This window comes from Ailuropoda melanoleuca, chromosome 7, assembly GCF_002007445.2.
Source record: "Ailuropoda melanoleuca isolate Jingjing chromosome 7, ASM200744v2, whole genome shotgun sequence".
NCBI classification, from domain to species: domain Eukaryota; kingdom Metazoa; phylum Chordata; class Mammalia; order Carnivora; family Ursidae; genus Ailuropoda; species Ailuropoda melanoleuca.
In genome coordinates this window covers 105,041,185-105,068,550 of record NC_048224.1, presented here as the reverse complement: position 1 = coordinate 105,068,550, position 27,366 = coordinate 105,041,185, and the positions used below count along the sequence as shown (strand labels likewise).

The 27,366-nt window shown below is 35.2% G+C and overlaps 1 protein-coding gene across 1 annotated transcript in view; it reads left to right on the top strand.

Annotated features, from left to right (window-relative positions):
* Window positions 1-27,366, top strand: part of KLHL1 (kelch like family member 1) — a 320,540-nt gene that overhangs the window by 15,206 nt on the left and 277,968 nt on the right. The window lies entirely within an intron of this gene.

Genomic DNA, 27,366 nt, shown 5'->3' with positions numbered 1-27,366 from the left:
AAGCTTAAAAGTATGTGTACTCAGCTCTACTTCAAAATAGTTCTGCCATATTCACTCACATACCTTTAATCTCTCATGTTGAGTTTTACATATGAATACAGTTGATTCCTACATTAATTCTTTAGAAAAAAAGAATTTATAAGTAGCTTTATATTTCATTCAACTTTATGCAGTTGTGCACGAGGTTGAAGAATTGCATTGGTCCAGGAGCTAGTTAAGGAGAAGCATACCAAAGTGGGCCAATGCAATATCATCAACGTATGTACAAGGACTTCAAAGGAATATATTCGATTCTGAAAAATCAATGATTGCCGCAATCTCAGGAAGCTTCCTTCTTATTTCTTATTGATCATAATTATATTATGAGGTTAAGTACACCTTTCCTTTGAAAAAGTATTGTATTAAAAAAATAAATAAAATTATTATATTTTATTTAAATATTGGAGATAAATGTAACTGAAAATATAAAAGTAAATTGGCAATTGTTTTGAGCTTTGCTTTCTTCAGACAAAAAACTCTGGTAGTTAAAAATTGGAAGAAAAGATGACACACTTGAAATTAGAAATGTAGGATTCTTTAAAATAATTATGGAAGCTCTCAAATAGCAAATATATCTAAAATAGAAAATATGTCATGATACTCAAGTTTCTAGTAAGTAACTGGCTTAAATTTATGTAGTTATATAGGGCTAAAGATAATTAGGAATATTTCATTGCTGGTAAGAATGTACTTTGCTGTAGTGTGGGGATATGGAGGGAGCAATGGAACAATATCTAATGGTTTGGAAGAATATAAAAGACTTTTAATTCAGGAACACAAATTTTGAGAACATATCCTTCAGAAATAAAAACACTAGACATTAAGGAACACCTATGCTCCATGCTTGCTCATCAGTAGAAGAATGACAAAAAAATCACTTTATATTCATCATGTAAAACAAATGATATAAAATATATGATATAAAATATATCCTGTAAATCTGTAGAGGTAGGAAAAAATAATCAAATGTGGAATGTCTCAGATAACACTAGTGTTCAATGCATAAAGCAGTTTGAGATATGTGTGTAAAAATAATGGGTGAGATATGATTATAATATAGTAAAAATTAAAACCAAAAAATCTCTACATGCATATTTATATGTGTAAATTCCTTTGTAAGATCAGAGAATAGTACAGTTGAGTCAAACACCTTGTTTTTTACATTTGTTACCTAAAGATTACAAGATTGTTTTCTATGTTCTTGATGTGTTACATCGAACTTTATTGCTATTTTGTAAATTAATAAGAAAAGGTTGCAAAAAAGTTAATTTATAAAACTCTGAGAATGATGCGTATAATTGGGGTCAAACTTTGGTTAAATGCCTCTTGGAGGTCTTCAAAAAGAGTAATATTGCCATCTATTGGTCATTTATTCACATAGACGATTCATGGTCACTTGAAGACAATGTAAGAGATGATCAAGCAGTTAAAACTATATAATACACCAGATAAATAAGGGTATCAAAATATCCTAATATGCTAATGAATTACTATGAAATATTTTCTTCTTATTTTTTATGCTCAATATTCACTACACTATCAAAGTAATGATGGCCTTGTAAAATGAGTTTGGGAGTGTTCCCTTCTCTTTGATTTTTTGATGGTTTCTATATCTTTGTTGAATTTCTCATTTTGCTCATGCATTGTGTTCCTAATTTACTTTAGTTTTCTTTGTGTTCTTGTAGTTTACTCAACTCCTTTAAAAGGATTAGTCTGAATTGTTTGTCAGCTGGCTTAAATTTATGTAGTTATATAGGGCTAAAGATAATTAGGAATATTTCATTGCTGGTAAGAATGTACTTTGCTGTAGTGTGGGGATATGGAGGGAGCAATGGAACAATATCTAATGGTTTGGAAGAATATAAAAGACTTTTAATTCAGGAACACAAATTTTGAGAACATATCCTTCAGAAATAAAAACACTAGACATTAAGGAACACCTATGCTCCATGCTTGCTCATCAGTAGAAGAATGACAAAAAAATCACTTTATATTCATCATGTAAAACAAATGATATAAAATATATGATATAAAATATATCCTGTAAATCTGTAGAGGTAGGAAAAAATAATCAAATGTGGAATGTCTCAGATAACACTAGTGTTCAATGCATAAAGCAGTTTGAGATATGTGTGTAAAAATAATGGGTGAGATATGATTATAATATAGTAAAAATTAAAACCAAAAAATCTCTACATGCATATTTATATGTGTAAATTCCTTTGTAAGATCAGAGAATAGTACAGTTGAGTCAAACACCTTGTTTTTTACATTTGTTACCTAAAGATTACAAGATTGTTTTCTATGTTCTTGATGTGTTACATCGAACTTTATTGCTATTTTGTAAATTAATAAGAAAAGGTTGCAAAAAAGTTAATTTATAAAACTCTGAGAATGATGCATTTCTTTAGGACAGGTTATTGGAACTTCATTAGTTTCCTTTGGTGGTGGTGTATTCACCTGATTCTTTGTGATCCTTCTGTCCTTGTGTCGGCATCTGCTTTTGAGTAAGTGATCTCCACTTCCATGCTTTTCAGGTTCACTTTTGAAGGAAAGCCTTCACCAGTCTGCTCACAGGCAGGCACGGTTTACAATCAAGCTCCTTAATTAGGTGAGGCATCTGTCCACCCTCTGAGGTTTGTAGTGGGGAGTCAGGGTGGCATGAGGGGGTGGTGGCCCCTGACTGAGCTCCATGATTGGGTTAGCCTGCTGGATGGGCTCGTATTTGAGTGGGGCTGCTAGGTAATCTCCCTGGTTGGGTAGGGCTCCTGATATGCTCTGTGGTCAGGTGAGGCCACTAGCTGGGCTCTGCAATCATCTCTGGGCAGGTGGGGTCACAGGCTGTGTTCCCTGGCAGGGCAGTGCTACCAGTGAGACTCTGTGGTGCACAGGGCTCCAGGCTGGGCTCCACAATTTCTCCTGGTTAGGTGGGACATCAGGCTGTACTCCTTGACCAGATGGTACCACTGGTTATGCCCCCAAATTGGGTAGGGCCACAGGCTGGATTCACAAATGGGTAGGCCCTTGGCTATGCTCTGCTGTTGTACAAGGTCACTGTCTGGGCTCTTTGGCTGGGCAGGGCCATCAGCTATATCCTGCAGTTGGGTGGGGCTGGAAACTGTACTCTATGTTTGAGAAGGATCTTGTCCAGGCTCTTGGTTGGGTAGGGCTCCCTTCTATGTTCTGTGATTTAGTGGGGCCACTATCTAGGCAAAGTCTGCTTGGACAAGTCTATAGGCTGTGTTCAACAATTGGGCAGGACCATAGGCTGGGATCTGCTGTTGAATGGGGTTGTAGGCTGGACAGTACTGGAGAATGGACTCCCAGGCTTCCCAAGGTCACTCTTCAGGCTTCCAGGCTATGCAGAACCAGGAGTTATGCTTAACAGCCAGGAGGGCTGCTGCCTTGGTTCCTTGCCAGAGCAGGCAGGATGGGTTGCAGGCCTGCCTGGATTCTAAGACTAGGCTTCCTGGTGGAGTGGAATTAGAGGCCATGCTTACCAGTTGGGTGGAGCTGCAAATTTGTTTTCCTACCCTGGCTATAGAATGTACTTAGTAGTTAGGGAGAGCTTTGAAAGAGCTTCCCTGTCCAGTGGGGACATAGAATGGGTTCATGGACAGTATAGCCTATTGGCTGGGAACTTAAATCAGTCAGAGTGGCCAACTGAGCTCCCTGGCCAGACGGAACCACCAGCTCAGCTCTGAGGATGGACAGAACCACTGACTGGGATCTTTGTTTGGGTGCTGCTATTAAGCAGGAGCTCAGTCTGCCAAGATCTGAGCACTCTTTGATATAAGCCCCACCCCTCTTCTCTATCTCTATCTGATCCCAAGTGATTGAGCTCCCACAGATTTCCCCTCATGATTCTTGGGCAGTGAGACCTGGATGTCCACATGGGGCTCACTTTTCCCAGGAGAAACCCTAGGGCAGCCCTCTCGTTGAGGTACTATGCTGGCCTGGGACAGAAGAGACGTGGTCAAGGTGAAACTGGTGAGGTCCTTCTCCATCTTTGTGGTGCAGGAAGGGTCTGCATCCTCAACCCCAGATTCTGGGATTTTCACAATAGTGTCTTTTCCGGATGGTTGCTGTTCAGTCTTCTTGTGAGGAAGGCTGAAGTCGGGAGCAACTTATGTCAACATTTTCATAATGTCACTCTGCCCAATTTTTTTTAATATTCTCATTTTTTAAATAAAAATATTGAGAGAAAATTAAGAGTGTCTACCTCATAAATGCAATAATTTCAATTAAAATTATATATAAGTATAATGTATAAGTATAATGTTAAAAGAGTACTACCTGTAATTCAAATGAAATTTTATATTTTAAAAAGACCACACATTCAAATCACGAAAGGCAAATTTATGAAGTCTTGATTCGAAGGAAAAAATTGGCCTACTAATCTTTGGTCTGTGTCTTGTTGAATTACATGAGGTTCCAAATCTGCCTTACCCCCCTCATGTGCAGCTTTGTTGAGTGAATTATGACAGAGTATCTGAGAGCACTTGGAGACTAACACATTACACCGTAACAGTTGAGCAAGCAATGTTGGGAGTGTGGTCCATATACCAGAGTTAATGAAGCTAGATTGAAAATGCTGGCAGTGTGTCACCTTTTCCCATCAGACCAGAGCTTTTCTAGGCTTTATTATTGTCATGTATAATTTGCTAGAGAATTTTTATATAGAACTTCATCAATAAAGCATTCCAAAATGGTCCATTGGCTATTATAAAGAAAATAAAGAAAGAAAAAGAAATCTGAAAACAAAGCAAGCAACAATCAAACACTGGGCTGTCTTTAAAATAATTCTCTGAAATTTTCTTGAGTTTCTGAAATACAGTACCAGGACAACTTTTTAGAGTTTTCAGAGCAGCAACATGCTTTGATTCTAACTCTAGGTATATTTTTCAGAAGACCATTTTGCCCTGAAGCTAGTAATTACAACTAGAGTATTCTCATTTAGCTAATTGTTGCCTTAATAATTCATATTAAGTTTTGTCCTCACTCAGACTAGATAATCTGGCAACTGATTTTCCTCTTTATTCCACTTCCTTCAAAAGAGACTATATATTGATAATTCTGCTAATCATATCCCTCTCTTACCTAGAATGTGGGGTCAAGTTGTAATACACAGAGCAAAGAACTTTGCCACTGCTTTGAGGTTTGCTTCTTTTGTTTTCTGTTTTTAAGTCTATTTTTACCATAGCAAATGTTTTTCAGAACTCTAACAATTGGAGGGTTCTCCTTGTTAAGTACAAGCCCTGGTCAGGTCCTCAAATGGAGTTCTGAAAAGTCACTTTGAATTTTCTCCTTGGAAAATTCTCAAAAGTCCAATGGTGTATGTTAATTACACTAGAATTGAATCATCTTATTGGGAATGCCTTTAAAGTTCTAATTTGAGGATTACAAAAGAGCATTTCCCCTCCCCCTCAATAACTTACATGGCATTGGAATCAGGGACTCATTTCATACACCATGAGAAATAGGATTTAATCTAGCTCCAAATCCCTGTTGGTCTTCTGTGACCTGTGGAATCCAGATCACACTCTTCCCATCCTTCCAGGAGCCTTTAATTGATTATCCCCCCCCCTCTTTATCTTGCTACTGTCTTTTGATTGGAAGATTTCACTCATCCTTAACCTATAATAAGATATAGCAAGCCATGTTGTGATTACTCTCCTCCAAGCCTATCTTAAAATAATCACAAAATAGTACTATATTTTTAAGGGATATTACTGCTGGTAACAGAAGAGAGAGAGAAATGACTTGACACAGAAAGAAAGTTAGAAATTGCTACAATGTCTCAAAAAAACCTAACTATATTCTTGATAGCACCAACTTCCTGGGCATGGAATCTGCCACTCCTGGCAGATTGTAGGGCCCCATGCTTAGGACGGTCACACATTTGGTTTAATGTTCTACTGTTTCCCTCTTGAAACTCCTAAGAATGTTGAACAGCTTCCTGCACTTGCATTTTTCACTGAGTCCTACAATTATTTTATCAGTTCTTGGTAATCCTGAGAATATAAATAGAGCAAGTCTTTCCCTTTCCTATGTCTTAAACATCTTTAACCTTCCTCTTGAGAATTCTGCCAATCATTGTAAAATTTTTGTTTTGAAAGTATTGCAGTAAGCTCTCTTAAAAAGTTCCAAAGTCTCAGGACTATCCCAAATTTCACTTAGATCCTATAACTGATACTATTGATTATGTTGAAGAGATCAATAACTGAAGCAATACCTATGATTTGGAATAGTAATTAGGTACATTTAATCATTCTTAAGGTTGCATATATCAACACTATCTCAGAGTCATTGAAAGTAAGATGTCTAGGCATAGAGAGAAGGGAAAGACTATTTATTTTATTTTATTATTATATTATGTTAGTCACCATACAGTACATCCCCAGATTCCGATGCAAAGTTTGATGCTTCATTAGTTGCGTATAACACCCAGTGCACCATGAAAGACTATTTTTTATTAACAGTGGAAACTAGGTATAGGACATGTGATTCATTCAACTCCTTTTCCGCTTCTCTTGCTATCAGTTCTTTTGGCTAGCTCAGTATTTAAGTGAGTTGAGAAACAGGAATAATTCTTCATTTTGTGTATTGGGGTGGTATGAGAAGAAAACCAGATAGGCAGTTAGAAAAACGTTTGGCAGAGGAAGGAGTGATGGAGAGTAAAAGGATGTCCTAAACCCACTTAAGTAGCTAAGGAGGGTATTCAAGTTACCATTTCAAAATGGCAGTCTCCAGCTTTCTCCCAAATAAGTCAAAGTACATTCAGAGTAAAATGGCTGCTTCTGCTTTAGGTGGATAACTGAAATGTGGTGTCTCACAGCTTAATTCTAAACCTTTTTAAACACAGTCTACCCAACAGTTTTCTGACATGTAAGAGTGTGAATTTTCTATTTTAGTCTACATGAGTCTAATAATTTTACCTGGTGAACTTTTGCCTTTATTCCAAGCAGTCCTGTTTTCCCAAATTCAATCCAGTCAGCAATGAGTGAGTCGATATAGTCTTATATCAAAAAATTTAGAGGATTGCATTATATTTCTTTAACATAAATCTTAGACAAATTTCTAGAAGCTCTAGGATGACCTCTCTGCCTTGTAAAAGAGGGCTCATTTCCACATAATATCTTGTTTAAAGAATCCAATTTTCTCATTTTAGAAAAAACTACTGGTAATTTAAAACAAAATTAGTTCTCATGATTGGTAAAATTAAACATAGCCTTTTAACCATGTTTTAGTAAAATATGTAATTCCACAATCAGATATGCATATTATCCTCAAATAATGTCATTATAGAAATTCTTCTTACTTAATTATTCAAGCATATTAACTAACCTTATATATATGATCTTGATAAAATGTATATGCCAGTTCACAGTATGAACTGCAGTTCTAATTGTCACATAGCTTTTATAACTTAGCCTTCCTACTCCACCCTTTAAGCCCCCAAGGGATGAATCAATGCGTTTGTAGAAAAGCTGTTTGAGTATGATATAATTGGTTCAAAATACCATGAGAAAACAAAGTCATAAAATACTTTGTCAAAGCAGACTATTGTCAAATACAAACTTAAATTTGGAAATAAAAAAATTACTTTAAAATCTAACAAATTAAGTAACATCTCCCCACAAACACCTTCTGTGTCAAATATTTTTATGCATTTTTTTTTCTTTTTTACAATGGGACAGATTTTTCAGGACACCAAGAGAAAAAGTTGAAAAAAATAAGATACTCCTGCTCCTTTAAAGAATATTTTTTGATAACTTATAATGCCTAAAAATACTTAGATTTTACCTCCCTATTCCATTATCTATCTGAAGGTGAGAGTCTCCATTATTTAAATGATCTAAGCCTTCAGTACCAGTCCATTTCATTTGGTCTTTGGAGTATTGTGGTAGGGGAGGTGTGCACTCTTGTATACCTCAGTAACAAAACCACTATCACCCACATGCTTAAGGGGAACATCCATAATTAGCATAAGAATATGAGCATAGCTGAGATGTCAAAATACAGTTCTAGTCATAAAGTTCAAGGCAAAACAGGATGTAATAGCAGCAGGCAGCTAGGATTCAGGAGATGGATTACAACACTGCCACGGAGCAGTGACTCTTCTGTACTTTCCATTTCTTCCTTTTTTGAGCAGGAATGTGTATAGCTATCATCCTGTGCTCATTCCACTGTCATATATAGGGACTGTTTAGGGTAGATATTTTGTCTCTACTTTCACATATCTACAAATGAAGACACTATAACAGGATGAGACTCTTGGGAGAGGAGTAAATGTATTTTGCATGTAGGAGGGACATGCATCATTGGCAGTCAGAGGGTGGATTGTCACAAATAGACCTTAGGAAATGATTGCCTTGTCCACATTCTGCATAATCTCTTTGCTTGAGTATGAATGGGGCATGTAACTTGCTTCTAACAGAATATGGCAAAAATCATGGTATTTAATGCCCATGATTAGGTTACGTTATATTGCAAAGGAAATAGGATGATAGATAGAGATAGAGATAGCTGTAGATATATATACAGATATATACATAGATATGGATATAGCTACAGCTACAGATAAAGACATAGATACAACTACACTCTGCAGCATATACAGTCTAGATTCTCTTTCCTTGCTGGCTTAGAGGAAGTCCGATGCCATGTTGTGAGGGGACCCATGGAGAGATCCACATGGCATGGATCTGCTGACAGACACTAAGCAGCAAGGAACAGAATTTGATCAACCAGCAGAATAAGCTTGGAAGCAGATTCTTCTACAGTTGAGCCTCCACATGAAAACGCAGACCAGGTAGCACTATGGCTGCAGCCTCGTGAGTCCTCCATCTTGACCTAAGAAAACCAGGCGGGAATAAATGCGTATAGTTTTAAACTGTTAATGTATGGTGTGTCATATGGCAATAGAAAATGAATACACCAGCTGTGCCAGTTACCCAGAAGTGAAGTGTTCCCCAGAATATGGGACTTCCAGTTTTAACTCTGAGATATCCCTGGGCAAACAGGGACACATTTGTTGTCCTAAACCTCCCTTACTTTTTTGTTGGCTCTGATGTGAATCTTAAAGGATTGTAAGTATAATTTTTTTAGGATTTTTATACAACAAATTTTTTATGATATGTACTTTAGAATATTTCTGGAAAGGGAAGTCCCTGGATTGAATTAAAAGAACATATACATACAATATCCCTAAGAATAATATTAAAGGAGACAATGATCTTTCAAAATGGTTGAACACTTATCAGTTGAACAAATCATGGTTGAACAAAATTAGTTTATTTTTTTCTTCAAAATCATATTTTAGTTAAAACTCAGGATTCCAGCTTCTCTTGAATAATCAGAAGATATTGCACCAGTATTCCCTCTTGTCAACAATTATGTGGAGTTGATGAACCCCCCCACCCCCTAAATTATTCACCACTCTAACCACAGCTTCTAGCATGATGCCTAGAACTTTATAGGCATCCAGTAAATGGTTGCAAAGTGAACAAAATTAGTTTAAAAGAAGTTGTATTTCTACCTACTAGTAGCAATCTGAAACCGAAATTTAAAAACAGTACAATTTATAATGGCATCAAAGATCATCAAGCATCCAATAAAAGATGTTCAAGTTATCCACAATGAAACATACAAAATATTTTTGAGAGTATTTTATGAGATCTAAAGAAGTCAGGAGGCACACCCTTTTTATAGATTGGAAGACCTACTATTGTTGGTATGTCTTCTACTGAAACTTATCTATAGATTTAATGCAATTGGAATCCAAAACCCAGATACTTTTTTTGACAAAATTGACAAACTGATTTTAAAATCTGTGTGGAAATGCAAAGGATATAGAATAACCATAACAATTTTGAAAAAGAGCAGTTTCAGGGCCTACACTTCCTGATTCCAAGGCTTAATATAAAACTGTAGTAAAGGGGACAATATAGTGTACAAAATAGATAGAGCAAACAAATCAATAGAATAGAGAATCAAGACATAGACTTCACACATTTATGTTCAATCAATATCCAATCAAATTTCTGAGTCAATTCAGTGAGGAAAGAAAAGATTTTTGTTTTGTTTTGTTTTAAAAAAGTATGCTTAGAATAACCAAAAATTTGTATTGGGCAAACCAAACCTCAACTTCTACTCTATTCCCTACACAGAATTTAATTCCTCATGGATCACAGACCTGCATGCAAGAGCTAGAACCATAAATCTTCTAGGACAAAGTGTATAAAATATTTTTATAACATAAATGGAGCAAATATATTTTAGACAGGAATCAAAAAACTTTGAACACGAAAGAAGAAAAGTGACAAATTGGATTTAATCGAAAGTTAAAATGTCTGTTAATCAAAAGACACTATTAGGAAATGAATATGTAAGCCACAAGAGAGGGAAGAAATTATTTGTCAAGGAACTATTTTGGATAATGAAAATGTTCTATATTTTATACTGGAGTATGAGTTACACTGCTATATACATAATTGTCAAAAGAGAAAATTACAAGTGGGTGATACAATATTAAGGCACAAAATTCAAAAGTAAGAAGATAACTAAATGAAATATGAAACTTGTAATGGCCAAAAATATCCAACTAAAAGGCAACTTAAAATGATGATCTGTAAAAGTCATTTTAGATGCTGATAACTGTAGAAAAATGAGCATGTAATATATGGGCATATAATAATAGGGAAATTAAAATGGTGATCAAATATAAGAATTTAGTTCAAACTTGGTAATAATTTATGAAAACAAGAAATCTCATTCATACCCATCAACCTGGCCAAAAAAAAAAAACACAAAACTTAAAGAACTGACACACAGATTAGGGTTAGAACTTTAAAACATATAACAAAAATTACTCTTTAATGTTTTTGGCAGAATTTTGAAATGTTACAATGTTGGGGGAACATTATGAAGACAGCTATAAATATTAACAGTTACAGGGATGCCTGGATGGCTCAGTCAGTAAGTGTCTGACTCTTGATTTTGGCTCAGATCATGACCTCAGGGTGCTGGGATCGAGCCCCAGGTCAGGCTTGGCTCTCAGGGGGGAGTCTGCTTGAGGATTCTCTCTCTCCCTCAGTCCCTCTCCCCCCCCATGCTCCCTCTCTCTCTCTCTCAAAAGTAAATTTAAAAATCTTTTTAAAAAATATTAACAGTACAGATATTCTTTAACTGAAAGTTTCTCAACCTTGATGGAGTTGCTCTGGCAAGATCATCATATTGGGGTCTGTCCTATGCATTGTAGAATATTTAGAGCATCCCTGACCCTCCCCAGTGTGTGACAGCCTAAAATAGCTCTGGACATTGCTTAATGTCCTTGGCGGGGACTATGTTGCCCCGGTAGGAAACACAGTTTTAATATATTATATGTTAAATAACTGGAATTTAAATAAAAACTTGAAAAAATAATAAACACAGTTTTAATTTAACCTCTCAAAATATTTTTGTTGCATTGGTATATTAGCAGTTTGGTAAAAATTATGAAAGACAGTCAAAAGTATAAATGACATGTATAAATCAACATTATATGGTACTGATTGATTAGAGGGATGTCCATAAGGTACTATTGAGCAGGAAAAAAAGAGAAAAATCAAGCTGGAAAATAAGATCATCCTAAAATATAAAGAACACAACGATTTTCATAGGCCTCTATCCATGCATTTGAATTAAGTATGTCAATATGTATGTGCACATAACAAAAATAAATAAGATGGTTGCACATTAAAAAGCTAAACTAACATGACTGTGGTTGGCCAATATATCAGTCTGTCAGCATATTTATAAAACTAATATGAGCAGATGTTCTAGTGAGAAGAGGACATACAGCAAAGCAAAGAGTCAGTATTAACCTCTAGGTTTATCTGGTGGCTACAGAATGACTTTGTTTTAAAAATACATTATAAATGATTTAATTTTAAAGCTCTTTCCTCCAATTATCATACCTCTTTCTGCATTTATGATTTCCTTTTGGGAGATATAAATGATCCTGTGGTCACTTAACAGCCGCACTCTCTGAGCCCTTGCCAAATGTTGACAGGTGTCTGAAATAAGAGCCAAACCATGTTGGCACATACCTCAGATTCGTTCCCTGGTCCAATCAGACAGCACTCGGACTAGCAGACACACAAAAGCAGTCTGAGACCCATGCCAACAAGCATCCTTTCAGACTCTGCCAAATTCTCACACCAGGCAGCATGCTGACTAATGAACACCATGCATTATTAGTGTCAGTAACTGCCACAGAAGATACATCTTGGGACCATCCACAAATCTCTTCCTTCACCTATTGAACCAGTGATTGAATCAGGAACTCTGGGGTACACAGTCATGTACTGGTATAAACCTGCACTGGAGATCTGCTATGGAATTATTCTAAAAACATTCTACAAGAGTAAAATAAATTGGGTACCTGGGTGGCTCAGTTAGTTTAGCATCAGACTCTTGATTTTGGCTCAGGCAGGTCATGATCTCAGGGTCGTGAGATCAAGCCCCACATCAGGCTCTGTGCTGGGTGTGGAGCTTGCTTAAGATTCTCTCTCTCCCTCTGCCTCTGAATGAATGAATGAATGAATAAATAAATAAATATCCTTAAAAAAAAGCAAACAGTAAAAGAAATTAACCACATAGGGTATAGATTAAGAGCTCAGTGCCCTGAGTTCAAATCCCAAGTCTAACACTTACCTAAAGATGTGATCATGGTCAAATTACTTAGCCTCTCTAACCCTCTTTTCCTCATTTGCAAAATGAGGACCGTATTACCTACTTTGTTGGGTTGTTGTAAAGAGTTAATATTTTTAAAACCACTTTAAGCAACACCCAGCACGTTATAACCATTACATAAATGTTTGCTATTACTATTATTCCACCTTTGAAAACGTTGAGACTATAAAGTATGTGAGTAGTCTTAAAATATATTACTCTGTTCTTACGCTGATGAAACTAAAATAGAAGACACCCTATTTTGGATTAGATGGGACATTAACAAACAGAAGTAATTTTTTAGACATGATGAAACAGAAAGTGAATAGCACAGATTACATAGGCATCATGAACAGAGTTAGAAAATTATGCATCTTGGTACTTTACTAGGTATCTACCATGGCACATATGCCATGGACTATAGACTTCACTGTACAGGGGAAATTACCTGGGAGTCTCTGAACAATAACCATTGATAAGCCCCGTCCTTGCAGATTTGGATTCGGTAAATGTGGTATGGGTTCTGGGAATAGGAATTATTAAGAAACTTATCACAGGAAACAAACTGAGGGTTGCTGCAGGGGAGGGGGGTGGAGGGAAGAGGTAACTGGGTGATGGACATTAAGGAGAGCACGTGATATAATGAGCACTGGGTATTATATAAGGCTGATGAATCACTGACCTCTACCTCTGAAACCAGTAATATACTATATGTCATTTAATTGAATTTAAATTTTTAAAAAAGTAAAATCTTAAAAAAAAAAGAAAAAAAATAAGCTTATATGTGATTGTCAGGGTCAACCTGGTCTGGATATCACTGATATGGAATAAAGTTACTGAAATTACTGATGCTGCCTTTTTCCAAGTCTACATTCCAGGAAGTCCTAGAGGGTCTATATCAACTGTAGTATGTATGACATGCTTGATAATAGTCTAGCTTGTATTTCTGTCAAATACTCCAGAGCATTCCGTCTTTAATTACTTGGGTTGAATATCTTAAAACTGTTCCATTCCTATGCTGGCCATCAAATTGTACAGCTTGTCAAATGGAAGAACTGATAATTTGAGCTAATGAGAAAACTAATGTGTGTATTTTGAGATAGAACATTTTAGAGAATTTGTTGTTTAAATTGATTCATTGCAACGTAAGTACTTACATTCCATGTTTTTTATAAATATTACTCAAGTATATTAAGTTCCTTAGTTGTATACTTACAGAATTTTTATTTTTGGCAAAAGAATTCCAGTTATAAATGCATTTCTAATAATCATAAAAATATGTTTATACCAATACACTGAATGAAGTGGTGATATTAAAAGAACAGTCAAGTTGGCAGTGATCTCCATTAGCTGGAATCACATTCTTATTTTATAGAAGAGAAGGCAAGGAGACTAAGGCTCTCAAATGTTAATTGACCTTTACAAGGTCCCAGATCTCATTAGCAGTTTTCCAAGTTCTAGAAAACTGTTTGTCTGACTGCAAAGCCAATATCCTTCACTAAGCTCCCTGGCCTTCAAATAACTCTGAGTTCTAAAAAAAATTTTTGTTGTTTTTTGTTGCATTTTTATGAATAATTGGAAGAAAAATTTCTAAGTTACACAAATGAAAGTTTTCTGTGATTAAATTTGTCATTAAAAACCTAATGGGGTATTTAAATAACTCTTTGAACATCACTAATTTGCTAATCCCAAATACTCTTTTTGTGTGCGAATGAGGAGCCTGTTTAATATGACCTTTTAAATATAAGCAGATGAAATTGAATCTACTTTCCTCACTGTGGATGTTGTAGTAAGAAGATTGTTGGCAGGTGCTTAAGTGATCCAAGAATCTTCTGCAATATATTTTTTCTCTCTTTTGCCCAGATCGAATTAATTCCCTTCATTAGAGCATGCCAGGCACACATAGAGAGCTGAGCTGTGCCAGCTCTGTAAATCCTCCCTATCTCTGCTTAGACCATGCAGAACAGATGCGGAGACTCTATGAAGTAAAGAATGCCCTCTGCAAGTGCACCTGGAAAAACAGGTTAATAGGATCTTTTCCAGTACAGGATTTTTAAAAGAATAATAAATATGGACTGAATTCTACTTGACCTTTTATTTAATGAGAAGAAAGTCTTTGGAAAAACACACACACACACACACACAACCTAACTCAGTAAATATCACATAAAGGGCACAGACCATATGCAGAGGTTTTGCATGGCTTCTATCTCATTGGATAAAACATTATTTTTCTTAACTTTTTGTGCTTATAAAGTAGTTCCTAATATTTATAGCTCAATATCGAATTTAAATTAATAGAATCTATTTTAGAGCAGTTTAAGTTTAGAGGAAAATTGAGCCGAAAATGAGTTCCCATAAACTTTTCGCTGCTCCCCCCAACCAAGTTGCACCTATTATTAACATCTTGCCTATGTGTGGTTCATTTGGTACAACTGATGAACCAATATTGGTACATTATTTTTAACTAAAGTCCATGTTTTATATTAGGGTACACTCATTGTGTTGTATGTTTCTATGGATTTTGCCAAATGCATAAAGTCATGTACCCAATAATTCTTGTATCGTATAAAATAGTTTCGCTGCCCTACATATCCCCTGTGCTCCATACACTCATTCCCCTCAGCAAGCCTTGCCGTTTAATTTTGTGGGGTTTTTGTTTTGATTTGTTTTGTTTTGTTTTACAGTCTGAACATTTTATCTTTCCTAGAATGTCATATAGCTGGAATCATACAATATGTAGCATTTTCAGATTGGTTTTGTTCTCTAAGTTCTATGTATTTAAGGTTTCTCCGTGTCTTTTTGTGGCTTAATGACTTTTTTTTTGTCACTGAATTATATTTTATTTTATGGGTATAGGTACCACTCTGTTTATCCATTTACCTTTTGAAGGACATCTTGGTTGCTTCCAGTTTTTGGCAATTATGAATAAAGCTGCTATAAACATTTGTGAGCAGGCTTTTGTGTAAACATAAGTTTTCAGTACATTTGAGTAAATATCTAGGAGCACAATTTCTGTATCATATGGTAAGAGTATATTTAGCTTTTTAAAAAATTGCTGAATTGTCTTCCAAAATGGCTTCACCATTTTGCCCTCCTGTGAACAATGAATGATAATACCTGTTGCTCATATTGTTATAGCACTCAGTGTTGTCAGTATTTGGGATTTTAGCAATTCTCTCAGCTGTATAGTGGTATATCATTGTTATTTGAATTCGCAGTTCCGTATTGACGTATGATATTGAACAACTTTTTCTATGCTTATTTGGATCTGTATTTCTGTGTGTGTGTGTGTGTGTGTGCGCGCGCGCATGTCTGTGTGTGGTGTCTGTTCAAGTCTTTTGCCTACTTTTTAATTTTTTCCTATTGTTGAGTTTTGAGAGTTCTTGTGTATTTTGAATACAGTTGATTTATTAGATATGTATTTTGCAAACATTTTCTCCCAGTATGTGGTTTGTCTTTTCATTCTCTTAAAATATTTTGCAGAGCAGAAGTGATTAATTTTAATGAAGTCCAACTTGCCAATTTTTTCTTTCATCAATCAGGCTTTTAGTGTTGTGTCTAAAAATGCATTGCCAATCCTGAAGTCATGTAGATTTTCTTCTCTGTTGTCTTCTAGAAGATTTACAGTTTCTTATTTTACTTCAGATGTATGATCTATTTTGGTTAATTTTTATGGAAGTGTTCAGTCAGTATTTAGATACATTTTTTTTGGCATGTGACTCTCCAGTTGTTCCAACACCACTTTTTAGAAAGATTATCCTTTCTCCATTGGGTTGCTTCCGCACCTTTGTAAAAGACCAGTTGACTCTTATTTGTGTGGTTCTATTTCTGCATTCTCTATTCTGTTTCATTGATCTGAATGTCTGTTCTTTCACCAACAGTACACTATAGCAAATCTTGAAGTAGGTAGTGTCAGAACTTCAACTTTGCTCTTCTTCAATATTGTTTTGGCTATTCTGGGTCTTCTGCCTTTCCTTATAAACTTTAAGTTACTCATTCTTCACAAAGTAACTTGCTGAGATTCTGATTGGGAGTGCATTGTATCTATAGATCAAATTGGGGAGAATTGACATTTTAATGATACTGAGTCTTCCTATCCATGAACATAGATAATTCTCCATTTATTCAAAGCTTTGATTTATCAGTTTTGTAGTTTCCCTTATACATATTTTGTTAGATTTTACCTAAGCATTTTATTTTTGTATATTAGTGTAAATAGTGTTGTGCTTTAAATTTCAAATTCCAGTTGTTCATTGCTGGTATATGGGAGAGCAATTACCTTTTGTTTATTAACCATGTAGTGTATACTGAACCTTTGTTATATATATATATCATATTGCTTATTAGATACAGGACTTGTTTTATTGATTTGACGAGGGGATTTTCTACATAGACAATCAAGTCATCTGCAAAGAGAGATAGTTTTACTTATTCTTTTCCAGTATTTATACCTTTGGTTTTGTTTCTTTTTTTATTGTGCTAAATAGAACTTCTAGTATGAGGTTGCATAAGAAAAGCATCATCTGTTCCTTGTTCTTGATCTTTGGGGGAAAGCATCTAGTTTTTCACCATTATTACTATGATGATAGCTGTAAGTGTTCTTTATCAAGTTGAGGTTGCTCTTCTTTTTTCCTAGTTTGCTGAAAGCTTTTATCATAAATGGATATTATATTTTGTCAAATGCTTTTTCTGCATCTATTTGATATGATCTATGATTTTTCTTCTTTAGGTTGTTGATGTGATGGATCCCATTAATTGATTTCTGAATGTTGATCCAGCCTTGCATAACTGGGATAAATTCCACTTGGTCATGGTATATAACTATTTGTGTACATTGTTCAGTTTTATTTGCTAATATTGAGGATTTTTGCATTCATGGGAGATACCAGTTTGTGATTTCCCTTTCTTGTAGTCTTTGTGTGGGCTTGATTTTAGTGTAATGCCTCATAGTATAAGTTTCAAAATACGGCTCCTTCTTCTATATCTGGAACAGATTTTAGAGAATCATTTATTTTTTAAATGATTGATAGAATTCATGAGTGAAAACAGCTGGGCATTGTGCTTTCTGTTTTGGATTGTTATTTATTTGATTCAATTTCTTAAAGACTATTCAGATTATCTGTTTCTCCACTTCTGTGAGTTTTGGTAGATTGTGTCTTTCAACAAATTGATCCATTTCATCTAAATTACCAAATTTGTGAGCATACAGTTGTTCATAATGTTCCTTAATTATGTAAATGGCTGTGGGTTCAGCACTGGTGAGCCTTCTTTTTTGATATTAGTAATTTGTGTCTTCTCTGTTTTTCTCTTAGTTAGCCTAGGTAGAGGTTTATCAGTCTTATTAATCTTTTCAAAGAATGAGATTTTGATTTCTTTGATTTTCTCTATTATTTTCCTAATTTCAATTATATTAACTTCTGTTCTGATTTGTATTATTTCTGCTTTATTTTTTCACTTACTTTGGATTTAATTTTCTCTTATTTTCCTAGTTTCTAAAGGTAGAAATATAGACTTGATTTTAGATCTTCTCTTCCAATATATGCTTTTGATGCTATTAATTTCACTCTACTGGGTTTGATATATCCCACATATATTGATAGGTTGTGTTTTCATTTTCATTTAGTCAGAAATATTTTTAGATTTTTCTTGAAACTTCTCATTGATCTGTTTTTTATTGTGAAGTCTCAAAATCTCCTAATATTTTGGGATTTTTCCAGCTATCCTTATGTTATGGATATGGTCTGAGAGCATACTTTGTATAATGTTCATTCTTTTAAATTTGTTAAGGTGAGTTTTATGGCTCAGAATGTCATCTATCTTGTGAATGTTCCATGTGAGCTGGAGAAGAATGTATATTCTGCTGTTGTTTGATGAAGTATTCTATAAATGTCAATTAAATCCAGTTGATTGATGGCCCTGTTTGGTTCAACTACATCCTTACTGATTTTCTGCCTGCTGTATCTGTCGTCCACTGATAGGGGAGTGCTGAACTGTCTGAGTATAGTAGTGGATTCATCTATTTCTCTTTGCAGTTCAATTGCCTTCCATATTTTGACACTCTGTTACAGGCACAGAGATATTAAGGATTGTTATGTTTTCTTGAAGAATTGACCCTTTTATCTCATATAATGCTCCTCCTTATAATTTTCATTGCTCTGAATTATGCTCTGTCTGAAAGCAAACCAAGTTTTCTTTTGAGTAGTGTCAGCCTGTCATTTCTTTTTGCATTCCTTTATTTCTAATTTATTTGTGTCATTATATTTAAAATGGGTTTCTTGTAGATAATATGTAGATGAGTCTTTTTTGGGGGGGGGATCACTACTCAGATTCTCTGTCTTTTATTTGTTTTGTTTAGACCATTCACATTTAAAATGATTAATAGTTGCATTTTCTAGTATTTGTATGTACTATATTAACTGTTTTCTAAATGTTGTCATTGTTCTTTGTTTCTCTTTTGTTTTCTACTTTTTCTACCTTCTTTGGTTTTAATTAAGAATTTTATATGATTTCAATTTTCTCTCCTCCCTTAGCTTATCAATAGTACTTCTTTAAAAACAATTAATGGTTGATTTAGAGTTTGAAATATGTAGTTATGAGTAATATAAATACCCTTCCAAGTAGCATTACAGCTTCACAGATACTGCAGGTACCTTATAACAGAGATTTCCCAGTTCCTCCCTCCATTTACTTATAACATCATTACCATTTATTTCGTTTACACACAAGTTTATTAACCACCAAATACATTATTGTTTTATTTTGAACAACAAATTGTTAAATCAGTTAAAAATAAGAGAAAATTAAATTTTATGTCACCTTCACTTATTCTTTCTCCACTATTCTTCCTTTTCTTATGTAGATGCAAGTTTCTGAACTATATCATTTACCTTCTCCTGCATAACTTCTTTTAACATTTCTCACAAGGCGGGCTCACTGATGATAAATTCTATTTTTGTTTCTCTGAGATTGTCTTTATTTATCCTTCATGATTGAAGAATAATTTCACTGGAAACAGAATTTTAGTTTGGTGGGGATTTTTATTTTGTTCTTCTTTCAACACTTTAAATATTTTATTTGCTCTCTTCTTGCTTACATAAAAGAGAAGTTTCTAAAACAAGCTTGATGTAACTCTAACCTTGCTTCACTATAGGCATGTTGTTTCCACCTTCCTCTAGCTTCTTTCAAGATTTTTTCCTTTGCCTTGATTTTCTCCAGTTTAAATACAATATGCCTAGATACGGTGTTTTTGATATTTATCCTGCTTAGTGTTCTCTGAGCTTTCTGGATCTGTGGTTTGATGTCTGTCATTAGTTATGGAAAATTCTCAGCCATTATTACTTTAACTATTTTTTCTGATCCCTTTTCTAATTCTTCTCCTTTTGATATGCTACCCCTTTGTAATTATCCTAAAGTTCTTGGCTATTCTGTTTCATAGTTTTCTTTTTTTCTCTTTGCATTTCAGTTTTGAAAGTTACTATTCTCATATCTTTAAACTCACTGATTATTTCCTTTCCTCGATGAGCCCATCAAAGGCATTCTTCATTTCTGTTACAATGTTTTTGAATTCTAGCATTTCGTTTTTGTTTTTGTTTTTGTTTTTTAGTTTCTACCTTTTGACTTATATTACCTATCTGTTCTTGCATGTTGTCTATTTTTCCCATTAGAGCCTTTGGCATGCTATATTTAGCACATAACTGTTCCCATTAGAGTCCTTAGCATAGTTATTTTAAATTCCCAGTTTGAAAATTTCAAAATTTATGCCATATCTGAGTCTAATTCTGATGCTTGATCTGTTTCTTTGGACTACATGCTTTTTTCCTTTTTTAACATGACTTGTATTTTGTTGTTGTTGTTAAAAGTGATACATGATGTATCATGTAAAATGAACTGAGGTTTTGTGGTTGTCTGGCTACATGTTAGGCTGTGTTTATTAAAGCTGTGGTATCAGAGGCTAAAATTTCCTCTGGCGCTCTTATTTTTGTCTCCCCTATTTTCTTTGGGTATCCCTAGAGACTCTCTAAAAAGCATCTAAGTCTTGCAGTTCTTTCAGCTATAACCCCCTTTTATTATACTGGAATGTTTTTGATATGGTGGTTGAGTGTGGGTTTGTGGAAGTCCTATGATTAGGTCTCAGTCTTTTAGTGAGCCTGAGGTGAGTGTTTCCCTTCCCCCAGATGGGTTAGGTTTTTACCTGATAAAATCCCAGTAGGTTTGGTACTGATACAGCAGTTTAATAGTTTCCCTTGTGGTCAGGCCTTGTTAAGGGAAGCAGAGAATTCTGCAGGCATTTCAAAAGAATTACTTCTTTTTCCCTTGCTCTGCTGGAAGCAAGAGGAGATTTTTTTCAGATATTTATAGTAATACTCTGGTAGAGGGCTCCTGGAGTTAAAACTCAGGAAAATATGAACCTCCCCTAAGACTGGGCTTCTAGAACATTTTAACTCCCAAGTTAAATTCCTAGTAGTTTTAACTGAATGTTGGTTATTTTTGTGTGGAGAGGGAAAAACTGGTAGCATTAGCAAACAAATCAATCTATTCAACTATTTGCATGAATTTATTATCAAACATCTATATCAGAATTTACATAAAGCCATAAGCTCTTTAGTTCTTTCATAGATGAGCACACACATCTCCATTTCCACTCACAAAATAGGCACATTTATAAACACTAGAGCATATGCATACCCACTGCATAGAATGACCCCAAATACAATATTGGAAGTTCCTTGTAAGTGAGGGGACATTTATGAAACTTAACTTGAGTTCCAAAACTCAAGTATGTGCCACTGTAAGAAAGATAAAGAATCGAAAAACAATTAGCTACACCCAGTACAATATACCTTATTCTAGAAGACTTTAATGACTTTAAAATCATCATCATTTGCTGATTCATGTCATTGTAAATAAAATGAAAAATAATATTGTTTTCACATATACCATTTAATAGGTCTAATGGTCAAAACTTGAGTGAATAACATATGGTTTACCACGATCAAAGAAAAGTTTGAAAAGGAACAGCACATTCTGATGAAAGTATATCTCTGTGACAGATACTGAATTTATAAATTTAAAGCATATACAAAACTTGTTATTTTATGCATTGTATTAAGTTTAGAAGAGTTGATACATGTTTCTACTACTTTTTTTTTTAAGATTTTATTTATTTATTCGACAGAGATAGAGACAGCCAGCTAGAAAAGGAACACAGGCAGGGGGAGAGGGAGAGGAAGAAGCAGGCTCATAGCAGAGGAGCCTGACGTGGGGCTCGATCCCATAACGCCAGGATCACGCCCTGAGCCGAAGGCAGATGCTTAACCGCTGTGCCACCCAGGCACCCCGTCTACTACTTTTAATACAAATTCTAAAATTAATTGAAATAATATTAAGTAAATAAATAACTAGAAACATATGTAATTCTCATTAATCATAAGTAACAAAATATCAATGACAATACTTAAAATGAATATTTAGTGAAATAATTCAGACAGAAAGACCAACACTGCATGGTGTCGCTTATATATGGAATCTAAAAGTAAAAGTCAAACTCGCAGAAGCAGAGAATAGAAAAGTAGTTGCTATAGACTGGCGGATGAGGAAAATGGGGAGAGACTGGTAAAAGGGTAGAAACTTTCAACTGTAAAATGAATAAGGTCTGAATATCTAACACAAAGCATGGTGGCTATAGTTGATAACACCATATTATATAATTGAAGTTTTCGAAGAAAGTGGAACTTAAACATTCTTGCAAAAATCAAAGTAGATAAATATGTGAGATGATGGATGTGCTAATTAACTAGATTTGGGGAATTCTTTCACGGTGTATACATAAACCAAATCATCACAACATACAATTTAAACATCTTATAATTGTATTTGTGTATTATACCTTAATGAACCTGAAAAAAATTAAGAAGAGAAAAAGATGACATGTAAAAGCCATTTGGGAAAAAAAATAAGGCTGGATCCATATATCAGAAAAGTTAAATTAAAATTGATTTAAAGTTAGCTTGGTTTTCATGTAAGTGGGTGTCTGCATGTACACTGACTGATCCTTAGGAAAACAAACCCAAGCATTTTTATTTACATTAAAAATAGCCCTCAGAGTTAACAGAGTAATTAAATCTGCCACCCACTCCCCCATCGAGGTGGCTGGGGAGTGATGATCTATGTGTCTGACATGGTTTGAATGTTCGAGAGGGTTGGTATGTCTGGACTAGTCACTGTGCAGGCTTGTCTGTTTCTGGAGTCTTCCTTCTTACCAGATTTCTTGGGGGTAGCCACTGTACCTTCTCCTGTTTCTTCTGTACCTGCTTCTCATTTGGGGTAAAATTTTGCTCCACTCGTGGGTGACATTACCTGAGGATAGCAATGGTTATGATAGAGGTAATGAGGAAGGATGGTGGCTCTCACTGGCTCCAAAGGCAATTCTGGATTCCACAGTTCTTGGAAAGTCCAGTGCTTGGGGATTTCAGCCTGTTTCCAAGAACTGTGGCATCTGGCACCCCCCTAAGGACCTTTCATGTAGGAATCTGTCATCCTGGGTGCCCGGCCTAGTATTGCCTGTCCTTTTTCTATTTTGTAAGAAGAAATTCTACTTGAATGATCCACTCATGTTGGACCACAACTCGGGCAGCAGGTGTCTGGCTGACAATTTACCACTAGTTCCTCACTGGCTCTCCCCAGACAGGGTTCAGTTTCTGGGTAACCACTTGGTGACTGTGTAACATTTGGCAAGGTTCTCACCTTCTCATAGACCTAACATTCTACAAATAAAATGGAAAAGAGGTTGATATAAATGTAGGAAGAGGGAAAAAATGATACCTACATCACATAGTGCTTTGAAAATTAAAAGAGCTAATGCTATTAGTTCAATATACTACTTACAGTAAACACTGAATACTGGGTATGTTTTACATATTGCCTTTTTTTTCCTTCTAATGTATAATGTGAAAATGCTGAGACATGTTTCCCCAGGTTGGGTTAGTGTGTTTTTAGATGGATTCTGAATACTTGTTCAGACACTATTTGGATGATCATGCCATGACAGTTTTACCCAGCTGAACTAGATTATAAAACTGAATCTTATGAAAACTAGAATGTGAGAATCATGAGGACGGAAATGGGGTTTTATTCATTCCATAACCCCAATGCTCTCTTTAGTGCCTAGAAAGTGTTCATTAAATATGATTTCATAAATTGAATGCTGAAAGCAATGCTTTTGGAATCGTAAAGAAAATATGAGACTCTGAACAAGGGGAAACGTGCCTAGGGCGGTGAATAGATAGATTAGTGTTTAAGAGTTGTCATATAAAATGATTGTTTTTCATTCTGTGATAATGCAATCTTCCCAATTCAGCAGAAGTATAACATATACAGATAGTGGTTACAAATAGGAATCCAAGAATTTAGCCCAGACCATACTGTGCCATGCAAATCATCCATTATAATTTCAACCCTGACAATGAAAAGGACTCTTGCGGCATGCCTTGTGAGTACTGTCCCTAATGACAAACAGAAGAAAATTAAAAAAAAAAAAAATCCCCAGCATTATCAGGCTCTGGATAAACCTTTCTCATTACCCAGGAAGAATTATGGATCTGAGGCCAAAACAGAGGTAATACATGGAGTTTCTGATTCCCAAACCCATTTTTAATGTAACTCTAAGGAAGAATTCTGCTCATTTCCTTGATTTACTAAGTCAGTAACCTGGAGTTTAATTATTCTTCAGAATTTTGTATTGTGTCTCTATTTTTTATTCTCTTCACACCCTAAATGTCTTCTTTATATCCTCATGCTTCTCACAGTTTCTGGCATACAGTAGGTGCCAAATAAAAGCTTGGTAAACTTGCTTCACAAAGATTTTTTAAATCTTTCATTGCAGATGATTTAGATTGACTGAATTAGTAATTTTATCTGTACTTAATATGCTTCTAAAACGTTCTTCAATTTCTACCACCTCTTGAGAACTCAAAGCTTGAGTGTAAATTCACAGTGCAGACAGTAAAAAGCACAGCTGGTAAACCACAGGGCAAATTTGCAAACCCTTGTGTTGCTTGATTTAGTTCAGTTAATTACTGTTTATTTTGAATAATTATGCTATAGTCTGTAGTTTAAAAAACATTTTTGTCTGAGCAAATTGATAGAAATATTTATCAATGTCTTTAGTTAATGCTTTAATTTCCCCCAGATAATCACCGTGGAATGCAAAATTTAGCTTACTAGTCTCCATAATAGGACTTGATATATGCTTAGCCTTCTCTTTTAAATATTTTTTGCTTTATCTTGGTTTTGATGAAGCAATGAATGTTAGTGGTAAGCCTGGGAATTCTGACTACCATCTGTCTGATCCACCTGCTAAGCCCTTACGTCAACGGATGCTCAGGTGTCATTGAACAAAGGCACTGCTTCTGGCTTTTTAGTGAATCTGTGAAGTTCTGGTTATAATAGGTTTTCATTACTCCCTTTTGCACAGTTTATTTCCCCTAAAACATAGAGATTTAAGAACAAAATCCAGGGGAAAATGTTATATTCCCTAAAACTTTCCACTGTTCTTAAAATTTTATTTTAAATAGTAATTGATCCTGCAAGGTGTGTTTCTTTCCCAGTGTTAGTGAACAATAAAATTAAAGAAGGGCTGCTTTCTTGTTACTGGTTCTTGTAGGAATAAGCAAGCACCGTGCCTTTCAGCCTTCCATTCTTAATCACCTGCTTCCCCCCTCTTCCCAATATATTGTCCTTCCCCTAATATGTCTCAAGGTGCAGGGAGGATTTGCTAGCATGCCATAGTCTAAAGAGATTTGACCTTGAAGCTGGAGCTGATGGTGTTGTTATGGTCATTTCCTGTAAGCAAGGTGCTTGGCCTGAATCACTCAAGGACATAAAATCCTGCATAAAAATACCACCAAATTTTAGTCACTTGGGTAGTGTTTGTCCTTTACCAATATCTGCACCCATAGTTAAAATAAGAATATTGCTATAAACACAAAGGAATCACTGAAAGAAGGAATGCTGGTAGATCTGTATTCAAATATCACTGTTCCTGATGGCTCTAGTCTATAAACAGCGTTGAAGTATCAAGTCACCATCACCTATGTAGTTGCCAGAATTACCCTCTCCATTCTTTTAAAACCCGATTCATTTTTTTCCCAAATGCACTTTTCCCGTTATTAAGTAACAGCCATGCTTTAGTTATTTAATAATACCCATATTGCTAGAATATAAATCTCCTAAAGGTAGAAAACATGTGGTTTTTTTGTTGGTTGTAGAAAAGCCTGCCTCAGGCTTTGGGTATTTCAAACAATATTAAATAAGTTAATGATAATTTTAAAGAAATATCAGAAGTGAAGCAACAAAGAGGGTAGCAGTCAATGTTTATTTTCTCCTTCCTTTCCCTAATTTGTTCCCTTGTTTCCTCTCATAATGTATTTGTGTTAATTAAGGGAGTGACTCTGGTTCAGAAGGAAGAACGGATGTGGGGAGAATTGAAATTGGGCCAGGAATTGACAATTGAACAGGTCAGTAGACAGGGCCCCAAGCCAATTTGTGATGTGTTTTACAACAAAGAAGCAAATGGGGTCAAAAATGTTTATTTATTTTTGGACAGCTGTCTTGAGAAGGAAGATTATGAACTATTTTCCCCTACTGCCTGTGCATATAGGCACATACAAAACATGTTTCAGAGATTCAGAGACATCAGTGACACCATAGGTTTCATAATTTGGTGGTCAGAATTCCAAGAGGTAGAGACAAGAATCAAGAAGGCAGTAGCTTTACTCAAAATCGCCCAAATCTGGAAACAGTCTAACAAGAGTATAAATACATATATTATAAATCACAATATATTAATACAATGCAACACTACTGAACAGTTTTTTTTAAAGATGAATCTCAAGAACATGCTGAGCAAAAAAATTAGGTATAAAGAGTACATACTGTATAACCCTATTCATATGAAGTCCGGTGACAGGCCAAAGTTATTTATGGTGATAGACATTAGATGCCTTTGCCTCATCAGGGCGTTTGAGGGGCATTTGACTGCTAAGGGATACAACAAAGCTTTTCTGGATGAGGGAAATAAAATGTAATTTAGATGGGATAATTTCACATGTGTACTCAGTCAAAATTGGGCAAACTGTACACTTCATATGTTTGCATTTATGGCATTAAAATGACACCTCAAGATTAATTAAATGAAAGTAAATAATCAGTAGATCTTAAGAGCTGAAAGCTGCAGGTAACAATGTCAAGGAGACAATGTTTAGGACTCAGTTTCCCTCACCCAGTTCTAGGCCCAAGTCAAAGTTAGCTGCACAAGTCTGTTATGCATGAACATTGACAGGTGGCCAAGTTAACTGTATATTATATCTCCTCATTTATCCAGGATATATTCACTCTACCAGACACCGTTTTGCATTACAGATACGATGGTAGGCAATGGTTACTTACCTGGTGAAGCTTACATTAAGTGAATACTAATCAAACAATTGAAAACATGAAATGTTACAACCGTGGTGAGAACTATCACAGCAGATGTGTGGGTGGAAACTGAGAAGCAGCTTCTGAATGACAAGTTGTAAGAACCCTGTACATGTTAAGGTGAAACATACT